The 20,015-nt window shown below is 35.6% G+C and overlaps 1 protein-coding gene across 2 annotated transcripts in view; it reads right to left on the bottom strand.

The window, feature by feature from the left end:
* The window catches only part of LOC101900727 (uncharacterized), a 211,836-nt gene that overhangs the window by 27,551 nt on the left and 164,270 nt on the right, over positions 1–20,015 (bottom strand). The gene's annotated exons all lie outside the window — the stretch shown is intronic.

Genomic DNA, 20,015 nt, shown 5'->3' on the forward strand with positions numbered 1-20,015 from the left:
GCATCTGATAACCTCCCCATGCTACGAAACCCTCTCTGTAACAGGTTCCAGCATAAAATTATGATAATAACTATTAAAATTAATGCTAGCCATTTGTATCACAACATGCGACATTTGAGACTAGAATAAATATAAAAAATCTACAAACAAATTTGATAATTGCAATAAAATATTATTAAATTATCACATCAATAATTAATTGTCAATTAACTGGACCTTGCATAGTTGAGAAGTCATCTTTGATCATTCACCGCCAAAAAAGAAAAAAAATCGGAGTTTGCATAGACTTTGTTCGCGCTCTGAAGCATAATTAAATTTCGCATTTGATAACGCAGTCATTTTTGCGTGATGGCATTAAAAAAAAAAAAAAAAAAGTGGTCAATTTATATGTATGTGGCAATACGCTTTAATTTATAATTTATATAAAAAAAAAAGTTATCATCACTCTAAGTTCAAGGAATCGAAATTGGACACCACAATGCCTTCTCCGTGGCTATGCGTTGCATCTAATGTATGAATCTGTGTTGAAAATTTTTTTCTGAATTGAAATTCAAATCAAATTGAAAATGTAGCATCAAATTGGAATTACTTGTTTATATTTTTCATAAATGTTAATTACGCCTAAGCCATGATTGGACGATGTGTGACATTAGCAATAATATTTTATGGCAGATTAATTGAGAATTGTTGGAAAACAAGATTTTTAGAAACTAATCGGTTCAAGCTGGTAGTTTTGGTTGCAGCTTCGCTCTCAAATAACACTTGTTCGTTTTCTAAATACAAGATTGACTTTGCAATATACAATATTGACTTTGTTTTAAGTGTTTATATTAAATCTGTTGGATTTTCAAAGAATTTAAAATATTTTTGAAATGATAAACCTATATTTAATACTTGAGAGATTTTTTTTGGGGACTTGCGGTTTTATGAAGACATACAAATTTTAGACAACAATTAAAAAGAGTTATGTATTTTAAATACAAATCTGAAATGTATGTCAATTTTTATTACAAATTCCAAATTGGACATTAGTCCTTCAAAATTCTGAATAAGCACGATTATTAAATAAATCCATGTTTTTGGAGAGTTCATATTACGGCTGTGGGTAACAAATATAACAAATCGGATGAACAATATGTATGGGAGCTATAGCTATATCTGAACCGATCTTCGATCGATCCAAATTTGACATACTAGCTTCTAGACTAAATTCGGTCGTAAGTGTCAAATTCCATCCCATTTGGACAAATATTAGACGTTAGGTGCACAATAAAAAGTAAATCGAACGAATATATATATATATATGAGAGCTCTATCTAAATTTTGACCGATTATCCAATTTCAATAGGGTTTGGGTTCAAAATACATGGGCAGACGGACGCACAGACAGACGGACGGAGGGACATGCATTAATCGACTCAGAATGTAATTCTATGCAGATCATCAAAAGGAACTATGGGTCTATCTCGTTTCCTTTTGCCCGTTACAAACAAATGCACAAAGACATCATACCACCTTGTGGTGTAGGGTATAAAAATCCATGATTTTGTAGGTACACTGTAGACTACATTAGCAAAATATATTTCTGAAATCCCCATTTAATTTTTAGCGATCCTTGATTAAAGGTCAGATGTTCTTGCAAGATTTCGTCGATGGTAGGTCAGATGGCCCTGGAAAAAATATTCTTCAAACCTCCTAGATTATTGGTCATTGGCCAAAAAAAATTCAAATATCCTCGATTATAGGTCAAGCTACAATTAAAAAATATTTTTTTTAATATCCTGAATTATTAGACAATTGGTCTAAGAAATAATATCACTCAAATCCTTTCAGTTCCAGAAAAGTTATTATTTAAAAAATACACATTTGTTGAACTTTATTAAAATAATTTTAGCTAATAATCTCAAGTTAAATGGCTCTTTAAATTATTTACAAAAATTTTCAATTGTAGGTCAGATGGTGTTCGAAATAATATTACTCAAATAGCCTCGATTATAGATCAGACGATTCTTGGAAACAACCTCCTCAAATATCCTCGATTATGGGATTATTTCAAACGACGGACATAGTGATAAATAGATATAGCTAAGTCGACATAGACTTTGACGCCTATCATGAATTTTATGGGGTTTTCGACAGACATTTCAAGATGTTTGCGAAATTTAATATGCTCTTTATTTTGTGATAGAGGGTACAACAATAAAAAAACAATATATTAAAATTTCCTTTAACATCATTTTTGAAAACTGAAATGATTTTTCCATTCCAATAGTAGTTATAATACTCATTTCGAATTAATTTCATTCAACATTTTTTAATTATTGTAAATTATTTCATCAATTTGAAAGTAAAAGTTCCCTTCATATCGTTTCGGAATATTTTTCCCATCATACAACTGCAAAACGCATCGCATCATGTGACCTTTATTAGACATTCCAAAAAAAACTTGCAACATCACCATCATCGAAACGGATGTGCCAAATTTGCAAACAAAATGCAAATAATAAAATTTACTTTTATTTTCCGACACTTTCCTAACTGAAGCTTTTAATTGAATTTTTTTGCAGATATGGTTATTTCGATTTTGCAAAGTACAAAAAAATAACATCATAAACAACAACGCCTTACAAAACCATTTATATCGTAAATAAAATAAAAAGGCTTTCAAATAAACGTAAGACAGCCAAAGATCAATGGATGACGATGATGGTGATGATGGTTGCTGACGTTTAGACGGTAAACAATGGGACAGACGGCTCACATACCAAATTTGGGTTATGGATACGAAATTGATTAACATGGCATTAATAATGAACTAAAAGTCTAAATAAAATAGACAAAAAAAACCTCTATTTCGTCAAAAAAAATTCACAAAATCCACAAAGCCAACATCAAATACGGGGAGCATCTCAACATCTCTCAACAGGTAAATAAAAGAATGCCAGATTAAAAAAGGGAAAGAAAAGAGATAAAGTTCATATCAAAAAAAACCGGTAATAGTCTCAAGGTCATTAAGCAAATGAGTTGATTGGAGAGGCGGCAATGGAATTGTAACAGACCCATGATGCTCGCGATGGTAATAGCGATGGCAATGATGATGACGACAACGAAGATGCTCATAAAGATGTTAGTGGCTGGTATCTATGTTTATAGTTCATATTTAAATGTGTGATTATAGACATGTGCAGAGGCTATGTAAAACTGTGTTATTCTACAAAATTGGAAACGATTGAATGTCATCGAATGCCCAAACATGACTTCTAACATCAATAATCAATTGGAAAATGTTAGCAAATCATCAGTTTCTTAAACGTTGTAGTTAATGGATTTACACAAAGGTCAATATAATTTAGTTAGGGGCTTCTAAAAAATTTGTCATTAATTTTTGGTAATTTTGTCAGTAGCATTTTTTATGCAACAGCCTATAGACATGATGATTATTTGAAAAAATAATAATTTTTTATTTTTTTTTAAAAAAAAATTGTAAAGTAGCCAAAAACGTGCCAAATACTCCTACAATATCTTTCGAGGTGGAATTTACGCTTTAAGTGCAGGTCAATATTCAAGTGCAGGTCAAAATTGCAAAGAAATGATAGAGTTTTTATACCCTCTGCCAAATAAATACAAAGGGTATACATCCGTGTGCCTATCTGGCTAGCTGGTGCTCATGTTACCTATCGAAGGGGGTATCCCATTTAATCCTAACATGATACAGGGTTGCCCATATTCGACGGACCCATGGGCCCATTCCAATCGACGAGGCTTGGCCACAGGCAACATTCTTTGCGTCAATTGAATTTTGTACGGGAACAAATGCAAATCAATGCGAATAATCCGTTGTAAAGTGGACCGAGCCATGCCCAACTGCTGAGAATGGCGTTTTTGGGATATTCATGGGGACCTCTGAACACTGGCTCGTACGGCAGCGATATTCTCGGCCGATCGCCTTGGTCGACTTTTATATGGCCTCTTCGGATTAGAAAGAGCCTTACCAGTCGAAAATTTTTCGTATAAACGCTTAATGGTGTTCTTAGAAGGCGCACTTCTCATATTTTTCAATGTTTTAAAAGCACGTTGAGTTTTCAAAAGTGACTTCTTCTGTTGAATGTAAATTTCAACTATTTCAGAGCGCTCGCGTGGCGTGTATTGGTTCATGGTAAAAATCTGCTTGGACTGACGCTTCAACCGCGGTATGTCATTAAGCAATGTGATATCTCTGTCAAAAGTTATGGCGTTGCCAGATGGGTCCGTCGAATATGGGCAACCCTGTATATATAATAACCAATTAAATATACCCTCCATAGAATGGTTGAGGGCATAAAAATGGGAAGAATCTAGTTCAGTAAAAACTCTCGGATTTTTTTGAAATTTTAACCAGAATTAGGCATCTGTACCCTGATTCCGAGAAACTATTTCTTTCTTGGAGACTGACACGGATATTTACACCGAAAGTCCAGGTCCAAAATCGATATGGTATACAGGGTGAGATGAAAAAACTGCAACCAACTTCAGACTGCTGTCATTTCTAAGCGACTCGTCCGACAGCTGTTAAAATTTTCCAGAAAAAAATTTATTCGTGATGGAATTCAAGCGTGATAGTGTGATGTCTTTATATTTTGCGGGAAAACCACAAGTGGCTATCGTTAGAGCACTCCAGCATTTAAATGTGAATAAATATTTTGTGTCTCGTACCATCGCTCGTTACCGTTATATTGATAGCGTAGCCCGACGTCAAGGAAGTGGACGGAAGAAAACTGCAGCATTAGCAGAAATGGTTCGAAAAATAAAGAGGCGACTTGATGGAAACTCGCGTCGCAGTGGACGAAAATGGCTTGTGAGCTGAACACGTCGCAATATTCCATTCGGCAAATATTGAAAAATGAGCTCGGGGTAAAGCCATTGAAATTACAAAAAGTGCAAGAACTTACACCGCAACAGAAAGAAAATAGACTCAAAAGAGCTAAAGACTTGCTTCGCTCGAACGAAAGTGGTGAACTACCGAATTTACCCGCCACCCAAGAATGGTTACAAAATGAAGTTCCTCGCTTCATTTCCAGGCACAATGGCCACCAAAATCTCCGGATACCAATCCGTTGGACTATTGTGTCTGGAATATTTTAGAAAGCAAGGTTGGCACTAGAAAATACCAAAGTGTCGATCACATCAAGCGATTGGCCGGGAATGGGTTAAGAATACCGCAGAGTAAAATTTGGTTTAATTTGCCGTTTAAAGGCCATAATTCGTGCCAAAGTTGACCAATTCGATCTAAATCTTAATCTAAGCTCATTCTAAAATTTGATGATATTTCCGACATTTTTTGTTTTTATTCAATAAAATTTAAAACACTGTAAAAATTATGGCGTTTGACTTTGTTGGAGTTATTTTTATCTTTATATTATCCACGTCGGTTTTTTAGATCCCGGTCCTAACCCCGGTCTGGGAGACGGAATTTCGGGTCAAATATCCGTGTATCTGGGTCCATTTCACAAGAAAAAAATTCTTTCCCGGAATCAGGGTATAAATATTTACCTCTGGAAAATAATTCAAAGCATGTGAAAGTTTTTACTAAGCTAGAGTTAAGCCTTAAAATATTTATACCATTGACATCGATATGCACCTCACTGACCTGGATAAATAACAATCAATGGGATGGATGGTGATGGGACACCATCAATTTTAATACATTCACTTTTCTTCTTGAAGTTTTAAGAAGTGGATCGCCAGGTGAATTTTTGAATTTCTAATGAAATAAAAAATTGACCGACAGTGCCAACTTTCGATTTAAATTATTTAGTTAAAATGCTTTTCTTTTTTGTGTTTCATCGCCAGAATACTCGATGTGTTTGTTTTTGCTTGCTAAATAGTTGTTTGTCTTTGTGCAACAAAAAAAAATCGGCTCAAAAACATTTTCAACATTTTTTTAAGTATCTACTAAAATAAGACGAATAATTAAGTTAAGAATTTTGAATGAAATCCCCATGTATCTTTTAAAGTAAGTGTTAGAAAATTTTCCATTATCAAATTTTTTTGTGGACAATAGACAACTGCAACTGCTACAACCTATGGTTGTGACAACAAGCATAATCGTTTAACACCCTAAATTATGTCAAACCTCCAAAATAACGCAAAACGGCAATGTTCAAATGGGAGCGGATTTGGTGTCAACTCCACCTAACCCATAACCATAAAAGTTGATTGACCGATTTGAAAGGGAGTGGTTGGCAGCATAGCATCTTCATACCACTAAATATGGAATATTACGGCAATAGTTTTTTTTTATTGAGCTATTAACGAATTTTGCAATGCAACCTATACAGCGATCGCATGTGAATCGTGTTATTCAAATTAGCTATTGACCAATAAACAATTGATGATGGAGATGGTGATGGTGATGAAAATGCCGGCGATGGATGATATCAGAAATGTTGCATCCATCTAGCATTGGAGGATTTTATTGCATTTTGATTGTTACAAATTTGGGAATTTGTTTTTTTTTTTTTTCATCTTCATTTGATTTTTGTAATTTTAGTTTTTTGGGATTTTTAATTTACCAAATTTTGTATTTAGAGGTCACAAAAGTGTTAAATTTGCGGTTAACTTTTTGTTTGTTTGCCATTGTTGTTGTGCGCCAGGTAAGTGAATGATGATTGGTCGTGGAGTAGTTTTTTTTTTTTTTTTTTGGTTTTTACGATTGTCTTTAAAACAAAAACATTTTTGAAAATTAGTTTTGTGCTTTTTTGTTTATTTTATGAATATTTCTTTGGGGGGAATTTAAGTTTAAATGGAATACCGTTGATATATATCTTTAGTGGTTTTAGTTATTGTCAAAGACCTTGTCTGTCCGAAAGAAGTAACCTTGAAAATGATATAAAAAGTGCAATTTCGAAAAAATGCACACTTTTTGTCATCAGATTTTGGGACTAATAGAATATGAATCTTTTGTTGGTGATTTGTTTAACTATTGTAAATGAACATGGTGCCGATCATCGCTAGAATTCCAAAAAGTAAGATCTTCGATCTAAATACATTTTCGTATTTGTTTTTCTTTCTCGGATTTCTAATTCCGAGAACAAATTATAAAATAAATGTGACAATGTTGGTTTTGACCTTGAGACCTGACAAAGCGACCCCTTTGACATCAAGGTCTCAACATATAGGGGGTCCATAACCGGAATACTGCAAATAATGGGAAAGCGCTGGAAATCGACTGACTAACTGATGTTGATTCTCAATCAGTCAGTCAATCGTTTTCCAGCGATTTCCCATTATTTGCAGTATTGCGGTTATGGACCCCCTACATGTTGAGGCCAGACCAAGCGGCTGAAGTTAGAATCTTGAAATTTCGCATGAGGGCTAGTCTTGTTGTGCAGGATAAGGATGGGGTTTTTGGAAATTCGTACTAAAAATGTACAAAAAGTATTAAAATATACTAAACAGCCAGCCTTGGTGTGTAGGCGTGTGATAAGGATGGAATTATAGAAATTCGTACTAAAAGAGTACCAAAAGTACTTAAATGTACTACAAATTGAATAATTTGTATTGGGCAAAGGAAACGAGGGCCAGTCTTGGTATGTAAGCATGTGACAAGGATAGGTTTTTTTTTGTAAAGTACTAAAATGTACTAAAAATTTAATATTTTGTATTGGGCAAAGGAAATGAGCTGACGGAGTGCAGGATAGATGTACCAAAGGGTTTTTGGAAATTCGAACTTTATGGTAACGAAAAGTTCTAAAATGGTACTAAAATTCTACTAAGGTACCATTTGGTATTATGTGAACGAATAGAGCTAAAAGCTTGAAATTTGGTACGAGAATCAAGGTTAGAATGTAAGTTTGATATATGAAGGTGGTTTTCGAAATGTGTACTAAGTGTGCGAACTGGACTAGATGGTACTAAAATTTTGAAAAGTTTTATCTAAGATGAAGCTAGAATTTTGAAATTTTGTATTGGGGTCCCTGTTGGTGGTAGGTTTGTGATAAAGACGTGGTTTTGGAAATGTATACATGTGGAAGAAAAGTACTAACTAGTACAATATTTGGTACAATTTGGAATTAATTAAACAGATAGTGTTTGAAATATGAAATTTGTATTGGACATAAGCTGAATTATGAAATTTGGAATGAGAGTTACTGATGGAGCGCAACATAGATGTACCATAGGGTTTTTAGAAATTCGAACTTTAAGGTTACAAAAAGTTCTAAAATGGTACTAAACTTATAATATTCGTACAATTTGGAACTTAAAGCCTGAAATTTGGTATTTATATGCAGGGTGAGATAAAAAAACCGCAACAAATTCAAATGCCATAATTTTTACATTTTTTATTGAATGAAAACAAAAAATGTCGGAAATAGCATCCAATTTTAGAATAAGTTTAGATTTATTCGAATTGGTCACCTTTGGAACGAACTATGGGCCAATGAAACCGTCACACGCTGCCCGAATGTTGCTCTGCGGTATTTTGACCCATTCCCGGCGAAGCGCTTGCTTGAAGTGATCGACACTTTGGTATTTTGTAGTGCCAACCTTGATTTCCAAAATACTCCAGACACAATAGTCCAGCGGATTGGTATCAGGAGATTTTGGTGGCCATTGTCTGCTGGAAATGAAGTGAGGAACCTTATTTTGTAACATGTCTGCGGCCAAAATGTTTGCATGTCCAAGGCTTTAATACATCCTCCAGAATATTTTTGCGATAATATTCAGCATTTATTCTGATGCCATGGTCGATTTATACGAGCGGAGAGGGACCATCGGCTGCTATGGCGGCCCACACCATCACCATGTCCGGCGTTTGAGTTCTGCTGGGCAACCGAAGGTGCACATTTTCAGCTGACCTCTTTGGCAAGTAAACACGATCATTTCGTTGTTTACAAAGTGCTGGACAAAACCACTTGCGGTCAAGCGAAGCAACTCTTTAGTTCTTTTGAGTCTATTTTCTTTCTATTGCGGTGTAAGTTCTTGCACTTTTGGGAATTTCAATGGCTTTACCCCGAGCTCATTTTTCAATATTTCCCAAATGGAATATCGCGGGTTTCGTTTTCTTCCATCCACCTCCTTGAGTTCGGGCTACGCTACCAGTATCACGGTAAGGAGCGATGGAACGAGACACAAAAAATTTATTCACATTTAAATGCTGGAGTGCTCTAACGATAGCCACTTGTGGTTTTCCAGCCAAATATAAAGGAATCACACTATCACGATTGAATTCCATCACGAATAGTTTTTTTTTTTTTTCTGGCAATTCTCACTATTCATGGGAAAAGCGTTACAAGCGTAGCACTAATGTTCGCCCTCGAAGGCAATTCCCATGTACGTCGTCTCTCCCTTTTTTCTATACTGGCAATGCCATATCACTGGTTTTATTTTGATTAACATTTTACGGCTTTCTTGCTCTCAGAGTAAGAACAAGGGTTCGAGGAGAAGAAGAAGAATCATCTTCTATTAGTTTTTTTCTTTGGAGTTTTTGACATTGTATTTTTGCCTTTGACCAAGAAGGTCGTTATAATAAAATTGTGCGAAAGAATAAAAGTGAAGTTATTTGGAAACATTTTGTTGAGGCTGCATAGTAACCCTTGCCCAAGTAGGAGTATTTACCCGAGCCAGAAGTGCAGGTAACCAGTCGATCAGGGAAACTGACTCCGTGGTGACCGACTGTAGCAAAGTTGTCCCGTCAACATTCACCAAAATGCTTTTGTACGCTTGCAAACAATATAATGATCTGTCACTGGAATAATTTTAACAGCTAACGGACGAGTGGCTTAAAAATGACAGCAGTCTGAAGTTGGTTGCAGTTTTTTCATCTCACCCTGTATATTGTTTTTGATATGCGTACTAAATATCTCTACATATGGTATTGGTTATTGGTTGGATAGAGCTGAAATTCTAAAATTTGATTTTTAAGCCTCTATTGGTTTCCTGGGTTTATACATGGAGACGTTGAAATAGTTTTAAACAGAACAAGTAAAAAAGTATCGGTCGGTTTTGCCGACAGATGTATACCCTCAGCCCTCTTCACCCTCTATGGGGTGGGTTCTGAAAGAATCGGTCAATATTATCCATTTCGTATCCCACCTAAATAAATATGATAAAATAATTATATAAAAAATAAATTATAGCAGATGGATATAGCAATGTAAAGAATCGATGAGTTGCTTCGCAATTTATGATAGATAATAATATTGAAAATTGTGTCCCTTTGTGGGTGAGGTACCAGAAGGTGTTCGCAGATATATAGCATCTTCACAACAGATCTGGTGTTAGCAAAAAATTATGGTATGTTTGAAATTTGAAGAGAGTTGGATCCTTATTTCGCTTTCTTTGAGTGTTATGTTTTTCAAAATTAGATTATTGCTTCCCTTTCTGTACAGAATATATTTCGACCATTTGTGGGGGATGTACCAGAAGAAGTGAACCGATATACTTCATCTTAACACCAGACCTTGGCTAATAAAATTATTGGGATGGGTGAAATTTGAAGACAATCGAACTCTTAAATCACATTTTATGAGAGTTGTAATTATTAAAAATTTTTCACCATTTGTGGGGGAAGTACTTGAAGGAGTGAACGAATATTGTCCATTTTCGGACCAGACCTAGCACTGATGCAAATATTAGGATTTGCAAAGTTGGAGCAAAATCGGATTATCCCTTCTCTTTCTGTGCAAAAAAATATTTTTTTGCAAATTTCGACCATTTGTGGGGGTGGTACCAGAAGGAGTGGGCCGATATTACTCATCTTAACACCAGACCTTGGGCCAATATAAATATTGGGATGTGTAAAATGTGAAGACAATCGGACTCTTAAATCACATTTTATGAGAGTTGTAATTATTCCAAATTTTGACCATTTGTGGGGAAGGTACTTGATGGAGTGGACCGATATTGTCTATTTTCACACCTAACCTAGCACTATTGCAAATATTAGGATTTGTAAAATTTGGAGCAAAATCGAATTATCCCTTCTCTTTCTGTGCAAAAAATATTTTTTTTGAAAATTTCGACCTTTTGTGTGGGAGGTACCAGAAGGAGTGGACCGATATTGCCCATCTCCGAACTCGATCTAAGTTTGACAAAAATATTACGATGTACCAAGTTTGGATCAAATCGGATACTCCCATCAAGAGTTATCGTGCGCACCAGCCAGACAGACGGACGGACGGACATCGGTAGATCGACTCCAAATTTTCTGAAACGGATTTGGTCCAAAGAGGCCTAGGGTCTAAAACCGTTATTTCGACTAGGCACGTTTTGACCGTATCAAATGATATATACCCTCTGTAGCCATATGGCTGAGGGTATAAAAATTAGATGTGGATCCATTGTGCAATGGTTTTACGTATATCCTCTTCAGTCAACTTAAAGATGAGGGAATTTGAAGACTTTTTATTGTAAAAAGTAAACATTTTCCTATTATTCTTTCCGAAAAACGGAATTTGAATAATACATAAAACCTTGAAATTTTGAAAGTTAAGTACGATGTGATAAAAAATTTTTCAAACTAAACAAAATGTACATTTTGAGTACTAACAAGGCCTAAAACGAACTGTTGCAACGAATCTTTCATTTTTAAGGTGGACTTTTCGCTGTTTACTTATATGGACATTATATTCTCTCTCTCTCCCTCTCTTTGAGTGTTGCAACCGCTAAGATCACAGTCCTACGGTCATAATTAATTTAGGTGTTATGTCCACACTCTAACCAAAACTTAATTAATATATTTTGGCCTTTATATCCGTTGGGCGGACCTTACTGTACTCGTTTCTCGTGCGATCAATTACAAATTGACCATTAATTCAATTCAAAAGCATATTTCTGAAGATTATTCTCAATGCTTGTTGTAAATTCTGCACACATACAGCATACGAATTTTCTAAAAAAAATATTACATAAGTAACATGAACAGAAAACAATTAACAAAGAACAACATCACATTACAAAAAAAAAAAAACACAAACGCCAAATGAATGTTAAACTCTGAAGCGAAACATGTGTCAGAAAACGAAACTCCTCTATAAAAAAGAATAAATGTTTTTCAACAAAAACAACATCTTTGAACAATTTGTACTTTAGACAAAGTCATTTATATTTAACCTTAAATTATGGATTGCAACAGCAAAAAAAAAACTTTTTGTAGTTTGGACTTTAAAATTGTTTATTAGAAATTGTCTATGCTGTGGATCATTTTTTTATGTTTAACTCAAAACATAATTCAGAATAACATTGAAAGTGTAATTTCAGAGAAACAATAAAGAGCTGTGATGGGCTTTTTTTAAGTAACTAGGTGGTAAATTGTGGACAGTGATGGCGATGGTCGTATTAAAAATATAGTTTTATTATACTTGGTATAGTGTCACCAAAAGTAATGAAATTGGATGTATTTCAAGTTTTTCTTACCAATTAAGTTTACAGCGTACAATTTTTCCTATCTTTATGTTTATTCATAAAGTTTAGCCTTGAATGTGGAGGCCCATGGCTGAAGGTCATAGTCTAAAAGGTAATTGTTCGTATGTAAGCACATATCAGAATGTCACATTCTAAAACCTCGACATTACGAAGTCATACACTAGGGATAAATAATAACATATATAGATTCAATATAGAAAGATATAAATTTGCCTGGATCCTGCTATATGTTGACTAAGTTATGTTAAGATATATTGAGTTATAATGGCACTTTTTATACCCTACAACACTATGTGTTGGGGGTACTAAATTTAACTAAATTTTGCATTGGGTGAAGGGATAGAGCTGAAACCGTGAAATTTTATATTGCGAAAACTGCTGGTACCTAGGATTGAGATATGGAACGGCTATGCAAATGAGCACTAAAATTATACGAAAAGTACCAAATGTTACTAAACTTGGTATTGAGTGAATGTATAGAGCTGGAATACTGAAATTTGATATTAAGGTCTATGTTGGAATCTTGTGGAGGTTGTGCAAATCCGCACTTTAATTGTTCAAAAAGTACTAAATAGTTTGATTGGGACAAAAATTATATAACAACTCGAATTATTGGTTTCCCACATAGGAAAGTATATATGGATATTCCTATCTCGCCGAGCTGAGTCGATCTAGCTAGGTATGTCCGTCCGGCTGTCCATGTTAAGTTGTAATCAAGCTACAGGTCGCAATTATGGTTTGATACTCACGAAATTGAAAATTGAGGTGGGGGTAGGGTCAGAATAGAACCCTATTGTTTTTGGAGATGAACGCAAAATATTTAGGGTCAAAATGAACCAAAAACATAAAAAATTTCCTGATTTTGTTATTGCTCTACTGGCCACAATATCTAGCGGGTAAAATAAACAATAACTTTTATGTAAAAAAATACGAACATTTCCTCTAAATCGCCAATATTTTTAATTCCAGCGAAATCACAAATACATCAAAAGGTCACTACTAACCATTACAGCGAAAATATCGGATTTATATCAAAATAGGTTCAATACCGGTGAGATGAAAAAACTGCAACCAACTTCAGACTGCTGTCATTTAAAAGCAACTCGTCCGACAGCTGTTAAAATTATTCCAGTGACAGCTCATTATATTGTTTACAAGCGTACAAAAGCATTTTGATGAGAATTTTCCAGAAAAAAAACAATTATTCGTGATGGAATTCAAGCGTGAGAGTGTGATCTCTTTATATTTGGTGGAAAAACCACAAGTGGCTATCGTTAGAGCACTCCAGCATTTAAATGTGAATAAACCTTTTGTGTCTGGTACCATCGCCCGTTACCGTAATACTGGTAGCGTAGCCCGACGTCAAGGAAGTGGACGGAAGAAAACAGCAACATCAGCAGAAATGGTTCGAAAAGTAAAGAAGCGACTTGAGCGAAACCCGCGTCGCAGTGGACGAAAATGGCTCGTGAGCTGAACACATCCCAATATTCCATTCGGCAAATATTTAAAAATGAGTTCGGAGTAAAGCCATTGAAATTCCAAAAAGTGCAAGAACTTACACCGCAAGGGAAAGAAAATTGGCTCAAAAGAGCTAAAGAGTTGCTTCGCTTAGCCGAAAGTGGTGAACTGCAAATTTGGTTTTCTCCGCTCCGATGAGAAAACATTCGTTGCCCAGCAGTTTGTAAACAAACAAAATAATGGTGTTTACTTGCCAAAGAGGTCAGCTGAAAATGTGCACCTTCGGATGGCCACCAGAACTCAAGCGTCGGACACACCAACAGGACTCAGCACCATCGCACTCAGCACGCACCACCCAAGAATGGTTACAAAATGTGGTTCCTCGCTTTATTTCCAGCGCACAATGGCCACCAAAATCTCCGGAGACCAATCGGTTGGACTATTGTGTCTGGAGTATTTTTTAAAGCAAGGTTGGCACTAAAGAATACCAGAGTGTCGATCACCTCAAGCTAGCGCCTCGCCGGGAATGGGCCAAAATACCTCAGAGCAACATTCGGGCAGCGTGTGACAGTTTCATTGGCCATTTGAAGGAAATAATTCGTGCCAAAAGGTGACCAATTCGAACTAATCTAAACTTATTCTAAAATTTGATGCTATTTCTGACATTTTTTGCTTTCATTCAAGAAAATTTAAAAAAAAATGTAAAAATCATGGCGTTTGACTTTGTTGCAGTTTTTAATCTCAATGAGAAGATAAGCGGTCCTTGAGACCATCTTTCGGCCAAATAAAACTTCTCTTCAAGCCTTGTGGCTTTTGATGAAAAAATCTTGTGGTCTTTGCAGAAATGATATTGAAGGCTCTGTGATCTTCTGTGTTTCTAGACTTTTTTCGTGCTTTTTATAAAGTGCTTCAGGTCCTCTAAAAGAAGATTTTACAAACTTCTTAGAGAATTTCAAGGACTTATTGGAGATTTTTCGGCTTTCTATGAAAACACATTATTTTCATCTGTTGATCTTCTAAAAAATAAGACTTTATGTCTTTAATGTCATGAGAACTATTTGTATTCCACTAAAAATTCTCCTAGTCTTTCTCTTTTGGTCTACGACATTGGATACGCAAAACGTTTTATATAGGATAGACACTCGACCTTCGGTGGGGAAGGTACCAAAAGTGTTGGACTGATATTGTCTATATTCAATCACAATCTAAGTCTGAACATAGTAGTACGATATACAAAGTTTAGATCGAAACAAATGCCGATCCCGTCCAACGGATGGAGTGGTTCGACATATTCCCTTTTCATATCAGATCTTGTGTAGGTAGAAATATTAGGATGTGTGAAATTTGAAGACAATCGGACTCGCATTTCATAATTTTAAGAGTTATAATTTTTCAAAATGTTGACCCTTTCGACCCTTGATGGAGTAGGCCGATATTATCCATTTTCACCCGATGTAGCACTAATAAAAATATTGTGATTTGCAAAATTTTCACAAAATCGAATGATGACCTCTCTTCGTACGAGGTAAATAATTTCTTTGAAAATGTTGACCCTTGTGAGTGGACCGATATTGTCCATCTCCCAACTCGATCTTAATTTGACAATAATATTACGATTTACTAAGTTTGGACCAAACGAATACTCCCTTCGAGAGCCATCGGACACTCTTAAAACGACCCCAAATATCCTGAAACGGATTTGGTCCAAAGGCCTAAAACCGTTATATCGTTGAGGTACGTTTTGGCCGTATCAGATGACATATACCATATGTAGTCATATAGCATATAGTATGAAAACAAGTTAAAAAGCAGTATAATTGGACCAAGTTCGGCCGGGCTGGTTGGGCCGTTATATTGGGGTCTCTACGACGTGTTTGTCATAAGCCATTACCATTTTCAAATTCGAAACTTGAAATGAACGGTGAATAATGTAGCTAAAATCATCAAAATACTGTATATAGGGAGGTATTGTTATAGCGGAGCTATACGAATACCTGGACCTGCATAGATAATTTTCTGTCACAGGCTGTAGCATCCATTACGAACTTCAAATACGACATGTCAAACAATTTCGGTGAGTAATGTCTCTAAAATCATCAAAATATCGAATATAGGGTGGTACTATCGTATATCGAATATATGGGACCTATACGAAGACGTGGACCTGCACAGACAATTTTCTGTCACAGGCTGTAGTGTTCATTACGAACTTCAAATACCAAGTTTGAAACACTCCCGGTGAATAATGTCGCCAAAATTGTCAAAATACAGAATATCCGGAGGTACCGTTATATGGGGGCTATATAAAAACGGGCACCTGCACAGACAATTTTCTGTCACAGGCTGTAGTATCCATTTCGAACTTCAAATATCAAATTTGAAACACTACCGGTGAATAACGTCGTCAAAATCATCAAAAAACCGAATATCCGGAGGTACCGTTATATGAGGGCCATATGAAAACGTGGACCTACATGACCCATTTACGAACTTAACCTGCCTACTAGCAAAATAATCATGTGTCCAAAATTTTAGCGCTCTATCTCAATTCGTTCGAAAGATATCGTGATATATACTTTGTTGGATCTGACATGAGTATTTCGAGGAGTTACAAACGGAATGACAAAGTTAATATACCCTTCATAGTATGGTAGAGGGTATAATAACACCAATGCACTTTCTACTAATTATATTCATCGGAAATGTTGATTTGGGTGGTTGAACACGTGATGAACCCCGAGCCCGTTTCCAAACTAAATGGCTTCATATGATACTTTTATTCATCAATTTGATCTACTTATCGTACTATAATAATTTAAAAAAATGGACTATATACTTTATTATATGCAAATACACACACTCATATATATAACACCCATAACAAACGACCTAGACGTTGCAATAATTGTATTTCCATCAACAAAAACTCAATATCGGAATAAAGATTTTATTGCTTTCTATACAACCCTGTTCGATGTACATATGACGCCGCATTTTTACTACATTTTTATAGGGCTGACTGACATTCGTACGTCATTTTTTGCTGAACTTTTATTTGAGATCACTCCTAAAGTACGGATGCCATAAAGTACCCCTCAATTGAGTTCGACATGAAATTTGCACTTTTAACGCAATTATTTTAAGAATAGCGCAACACTTTTTATGTTTATCGAGCAGCATTAAAACGCTTCAAAACAATACGAACTGTTGCACTCATTCTCGCTACTCGATGTTGTCAAGTCAAGGATATCATCGATGCATCGGACGTTTTGATTGGCCCCTCGTTATGTGGAACAGAAAATACAAAATCTGTTTATGAGTTCGTGCAATTGAAGGCAATTACGGATAATTACTATGTTTAATGAACGTGTGAATTATACGAACACCAACAACAACAACAAAATCAAAGTGCTTGCTGATCAATGCTTTATTGAGCCGGAGGGGAATGTTCAAGTGGCGCGAAGCGGTGCACACTTAGAAATTGTCGATTTTTATGCTCTATTTTTAAATAATTTGCTGTAAAATGTATAAAACAAATTATCTAATTAAAAAAAGTGATATATGTCAAATTAAAGATTCGACCTGGGTATTAAAATAATAAAAGTTGCAGATACTAATTAAAAAGGTATTCGACAATGTGCAATTTCAATAAGTGCATAAATGATTGTAATGTCTTAATATTTGGTGTTAGCTCCGGGTTATATTACACAGAAGTTTAAATATTGAATTGTAAAATCTTTACAACATAGTATCGTAAACGTAAAATACTAACATTTTCAATATATAAGAAAATTCGAATTTTTACATTGAGTTCAAAAAGTAAGTACATATTATCATATGATAAAAGTTTAATTGTTGGAAGTATTTAAGATTTTGGTTTCAAATTCTCGAGTACCGATAAACTCACGATTTTCCTAAAAAGTCGTTCAAAAATATTCTTAAAAAATCCATGTTTTGAAAAGAGTCCATTAGTTTTGGATGGAGAAACTTAAAAATCCACATTTTTGCCAGACAACCTTTATAAAAATTGTCAGGCTTAATCCCATTATTGTTAATATCTGAAAAAAAATATCCTAAATATTCACTAATTATGTACATGAAGACCTTATAGAATTGGTCACCTTTGGCACGAATTATGGCCTTCAAACGGCCAATGAAACCGTCTCACGCTGCCCGAATATTGCTCTGCGGTATTTTGGCCCATTCCCGGCGAATCGCTTGCTTGTTTAAGATGATCAACACTTTGGTATTTTCTAGTGCCAACCTTGATTTCTAAAATACTCCAGACACAATAGTCCAACGGTGGCCATTGTTCGCTGAAAAAGCGAGGAACCTCATTTTGTAATCATTCATGGGTGGCGCGAGCTGAGTGCGATGGTGCTGAATCCTGTTGGAAATTCCAAGGTCTGCAGTCCAAATTTTTGCGTGTCCAAGGCTCGAGAATACTTTCGCGGTAATATTCGTCATTTATTCCGATGCCACGGTCGATTAATACGAGCGGAGAGCGACTATCGGCTGTTATGGCGCCCCTCACTATCACCATGGTCGGCGTTTGACTTCTGGTGGCCAACCGAAGGTGCACATTTTCAGTTGACCTCTTTCGCAACGATCATTTTGTTTGTTTACAAACTGCTGGACAACGAATGTTTTCTCATCGGAGAAAACCAAATTCGGCGGTTCACCACTTTCGACCAAGCGAAGCAACTATTTAGCTCTTTTGAGTATATTTTCTTTCTGTTCGGTGCAAGTTTTTGGACTTTTTGGAATTTCAATGGCCTTACCCCGAGCTCATTTTTCAATATTTGCCGAATGTAATATTGCGATATGTTCAGCTCACGAGCCATTTTTCGGCCACGCAACGCTTGTTTAGATCAAGTCGCTTCTTTACTTTTCGAACCATTTCTGCTGATGTTGATGTTTTCTTCCATCCACTTCCTTGACGTCGGGCTACGCTACCAGTATCACGGTAACGAGCCATGGTACTAGACACAAAATATTTATTCACATTTAAATGCTGGATTGTTCTAACGATAGCCACTCGTGGTTTTCCAGTCACACTATCATGCTTGAAATCCCTTACGAAAAATTATTTTCTGGAAAATTCTCACTAAAATGCTTTTGTACGCTTGTAAACAATATAATGAGCTGTCACTGGAATAATTTTAACAGCTGTCGGACGAAATGACAACAGTCTGAAGTTGGTTGCAGTTTTTTATCTCACCCTGTATATTCTTGATCAGCGTAAAATTCTAAGACGATTTAGCTAGCCTTGTCCGTCCGTCTGTTGTAATGACGCTACAGTCAACACGAATTAATATAGGAAGCTAAAATTTTGCACAGATATGTATTTTGTCTGCAGGCAGGTCAAGTTCGAAGATGGGCTATATCGGTCCACGATATCGTATACCTTCCGATGTTCGGTATTTTTATGATTTCAGAAAAATTTGTCAATGGAATTGTCTGAAAATCCACACAAGGGGTTCCTTCTGAGTACTTTACCTCCTAGAAGAGAATTGTCTAAATAGGTCCACGTTTTAGTATAGCGCCCATATAACGGTACCACCAGATATTCGGTTATAGATATTTTATTGACTTTTGCGACATTATTCGCCGGAATTGCTTCAATTTTTGCATATATTGTTCGGAACCGTCTATGACATAAATGACTTATTCAGGACCACGTCTTCGTATAGCCCCCCATGTAACACTTGAGTGGTATTTTTCGACTGATTTTTTATTTTGAAAATTTTCAAATGTCTTCCAAATGGTGGGGGTTATAAAAAGTTCGGCCCGGCCGAACTTGGCTTCTTTTTTAATTGTTTTCTTTTTTTTAATAAAACAAATTAATCAGGCAAAGAGTGCAAACCGACCTATCGAGAATAGATTTAATTGCAAAAATATTCTTTAACCTGACACACCAAAAATGCCTTACTTAACTTAATTTCCAGCAATATTACTTCTAAATAATACCTATTTCAAAATGATTCGTATTTAACAACGTTCAATACGTTTAGTATTGAAGGTTACAAATCATAAATGCGGTCTTGTGTCGAGAAGGTTGTTCAGAATGACCCTCATGCAATACATAGTTCATGAGGTAAAACACACAAACATACATACCACATATACATATGTATGTGTGTGTGGTTTGT

This window comes from Musca domestica, unplaced genomic scaffold (genome assembly GCF_030504385.1).
Source record: "Musca domestica strain aabys unplaced genomic scaffold, Musca_domestica.polishedcontigs.V.1.1 18, whole genome shotgun sequence".
Lineage (NCBI taxonomy): Eukaryota > Metazoa > Arthropoda > Insecta > Diptera > Muscidae > Musca > Musca domestica.